Raw genomic sequence first — 3,763 nt, forward strand, 5'->3', positions numbered from 1 at the left:
TGCTGCTATAAGAGTACCATAAGACTATTCAGTCAGAAAAATGTAACTCCTATGCTGTGCCAGAGGGTGCTGGGTCTGATCAATGTGTGCAGTGATTTATTATTTTCCTTTTTTCTTCTCCGGTGACACTGATTCGCCTGAAATGTAAAACTAAAAAAAAGAAAAGAAGTATTTTTTTCTTTCTGCTTTTTTTCTTAGCGTCATCTTGACACTCATTAGACCCACGCGCCTGAAGCTCTTTCAATATATATATGGCCACGTCCATGTTTATATTGAACCGAAATATATTGCATTGTTTAAAAAAAACAATTAGAATGAAGTCTTCGAATAAAAAAACGCCGTTATTATAGATTTGTTAGTTTTACCACTAACAAAAAAAAAACATACTGCATTACTACTGTAAAATTATATTATATTTTTTTCTCAGTTTCACACTATATGGAACGATAATTATAAATGTAGAACGATAATTATAAATGTAAAAGAAAAAAACATAGCTAATGGGTACACTAGTGTCACAAATTATTATTATCACCCCTTAGAATAATAAAAACTAAATTTACACAGACACATTTTGCACTCTTTTCGCAAAGAAACATTAGAACCTCCCTTTCCTTCTTCAAAATTAGAGAGGAGAATAAATAGGGTCGAGCTGGGTGGAGGGTGGGGGTATTTCGGCGTGCTTTTCATTCGCGGTCACAAACGGAATATGTGTCGCTGAGGTCGTAAAATAACCGCAGTCATAAATAAGTCGCCCCCCCTCGGTGTCTTTCTGTGCTTCCTCTACAGGCTCTGACTTGTCTGAATGGCCAAACTGTAGACAGTTTGACTACCGATAGAGACAAAGCCCATTTTTACTTTTACTTCACCTCCCCACTTCATCAGTTCCCCCATCTCTTCGTTTTAAAGTAATACTGTTCGTCGTAGGAGGACAAATATGAAATTTAATCCCCGAGCCGCGCGTTCTATGCAGGATTACACAAACTGATGGAGAATCTGTCTTCTGAACTTTTATTTTGACCTCTCGCTCTCTCTCTCTCTCGCTCTCTCTTGTTGGCAGGACGCTCCGTTTCCTCTCCACTTTGTGGGAACGGGAAGCAACAGCATTGTGTTGGAGCTGACTGTGGTGTAATCATTAATGAGCACTAACAGTCGGGACAGGACAGGCATGGCCTACAGCCTGGGACACACACAAGACGGTAATACTATTATTATATATACAGCCTATTTGCATTAGCACGGTATTAACGTGATTGTGGCTTTGGTATTATATCTGTGGTAGGCCTATACCAGCACCAGCCCACAGAGTAAATATGAAGAAAGAACTTTGAAAAATACAAATAATAATAATGATAATACTAATAATAATATAAAGGCAGAATCATAGCTTTTCCTGATTCGAGGTACAGCTCTGCTTAAGCTAAGAATATTGTCAAGCCAATTGAAGTGTTGGTATAGTAACATACCGAAAGTTTTGTTACGAAGCATCTATGTATTTTATATGACAATTTTTGCAGAGATTAGCAGTTTATTTAAAGTATAGATTAATGTAACATTTAAGAATAACTTCAGAGGAGATCTCACGAACTTGTAGTTTGGTTCTAATGCTGGAAAAGCAACATGAAATATCATTATCTTATCATCTTATATCATGTGACTGCATGGAAATATTCATAGGCAACACTGCATGATGACATTGTCCTCCATGTTGCAAGTGGACATATATTTATGTGTCATTGCAGATGCAATTGCAGTTGGGAGAAGCGAGTGGCAGACGACACGAAAGAGCAGAGCAAAGAAAAAAACGACCTAAACTTTGGAAACATTTTGCTATTTGAGAACCGGATGGTTGGTCGCTGTGCGAGTGTGTGTCAGGGAGAGGAGTGGGGTGGACATAAAGGAATAGCAGAAGGACATAGTCTGCTTTAAAGCTAGTAAAGAAGTCACATTTTATGTCACGTGACCTTATGCTTTGTCGCGTTTTACTGCCTGATATTTCCTTGTGTTGACGGGGATATTGAAGTCTACCAAACTTTAACTTGCCGTCCACCAGTATTGGAAAAAAAGGGAACGGGGCTGTGTACCGACGCTGCTGAGAGCATTACCATGACATTGGGTGTGCTAGACCTTTGTGCCGAAATTCAACGAATTATTTATTTGAGTAACTACAATACAAAATGGGAGACTTAAAAGACCACAAATAACATAAGCTACCTCGGATGGGCTGTTAGCTACTTTAACCACCCCAAAATCAGTAGGCTAACAGCCTTCCAGTCATTAGCTATATAGTTATTAAGTTTTTACCACTGGTCCAACACTAATAACAGGGTAATGACAAGAAGCGAAATCTGTTTTAAGTATATGAATCATAATGACACAAATAAATAGAAACTGTAGAGAGATGGAATGGTCTAGATTATATCAGAAAACAAAGAAAGAAAAAAGTTAATATTCTGGGACATTCTCCCACGTTAAAAATTGGTTGGATGACAATTACAAATCCCATCTTTTTTCTAAACGGATATGCGTTTTAAGCCTGCTGTATTCCTGCACAGTAAATTTAATGGTGCAGCTTCAGAGTAAACAGCCGAGAGGCGCTGAAGGAACTCCAGGAATCCGGGAAACTTCAGAGATTATCGACAATTAAAGCTGAAAGAGTCAGGCGGCTGCTTTATGGCTTTATGGGTCCCTTTCACCTTTTGCGTGTGTGTGTGTGTGTGTGTGTGTGTGTGTGTGTGTGTGTGTGTGTGTGTGGAAGGGGGGTATGTGCGAAGGAGAAAGAGAGAACTCAGGACTTTTATGGTTTTATGACTTTTTTTGACTCCTTGTAAAGTCCGAGGAATGGCTACGAACTGAAAAACAGGCCCGCAGCAAAACAGCAGATGAACAAATGTGCTGTTCTCCGCACAAGTAACGAGCACTGTGCAGCTCACCTGTGGTTTATTTCAGCCGTGGCAGTGAAAGGATCGAGTGCATTTCACGGGTTAAATAATTAACCGTCTATGAAATTAAAAATTCACTGCTTATCCTACTAAATTACTCTTATGTGTCATTTTAGTACGAGTTATTTACAAAAAGGAGTTCAAAACTCTGCGCGCATCAGACTGGTCCTTGTCTGGCAGAGCAGACATTTTAAGTAGGTGGTCTGTTATAATGTCATTAATTTAGATATTTTATGGGTTTTACTCATGTCAGGAAAAACGGGGACATTTTTTGATATAAGTAGAATACTTTCGCTCTTAGGATCGTATAGAAGATTGCAGAAGTTGTGATGCTTGGAGATAAAAAGTTCATGTGTTCAGAGTTTAGATACATAGAGCTTCTATTGCTAATTCTCTCGCTCGGTGTGTGTGTGTGTGTGCGTGCGTGCGCGCGCACGCGCGCGCGCGAGAGAGAAAGAGACCTCTTCTGCTGCACCAGTTAATGACAAACTCCAAAAAACTGCCTGACTAGTACTTTCTCTTGTTTAATATATTAATCGTTTCCAGGCAGCGCCAGTCGACTCGCGGCGTCCTTCAGGGTACTGTGAGCACGCGCTCCAGGTCAGTTCACTGGACTATTACTGGTGGACGCGAGCCCTCAGCCACAAAAGGCCTCGGGACCAGTTAAAGTTTAACGGGTGGGTGAATGCAGGATCAGAAAGAGCCGCATATTTTTCGGCTAAATAAGAAGACTCGAGCTTGATTATTCAAACTGTGTTGTTCGACATTATTTGGTCAGACGAATAATAATAATAATAATAATAATAATAATAATAATAATA

General features: G+C 39.5%; 1 long non-coding RNA gene across 1 annotated transcript in view; it reads left to right on the forward strand.

The window, feature by feature from the left end:
* The window catches only part of LOC102208743 (uncharacterized), a 3,833-nt gene extending 1,126 nt beyond the window's left edge, over positions 1–2,707 (forward strand). Inside the window, exons 2-3 of the long non-coding RNA XR_312089.1 lie at positions 1,061–1,199; positions 1,743–2,707. This is a non-coding gene — a long non-coding RNA (uncharacterized LOC102208743). The remainder of the gene's footprint in view (positions 1–1,060; positions 1,200–1,742) is intronic.
* Positions 2,708–3,763: the final 1,056 nt, after the last annotated feature.

The sequence above is a fragment of the Pundamilia nyererei genome, unplaced genomic scaffold (assembly GCF_000239375.1).
Source record: "Pundamilia nyererei isolate P.nyererei 1_Seehausen unplaced genomic scaffold, PunNye1.0 scaffold00193, whole genome shotgun sequence".
Classification (NCBI taxonomy): Eukaryota; Metazoa; Chordata; class Actinopteri; order Cichliformes; family Cichlidae; genus Pundamilia; species Pundamilia nyererei.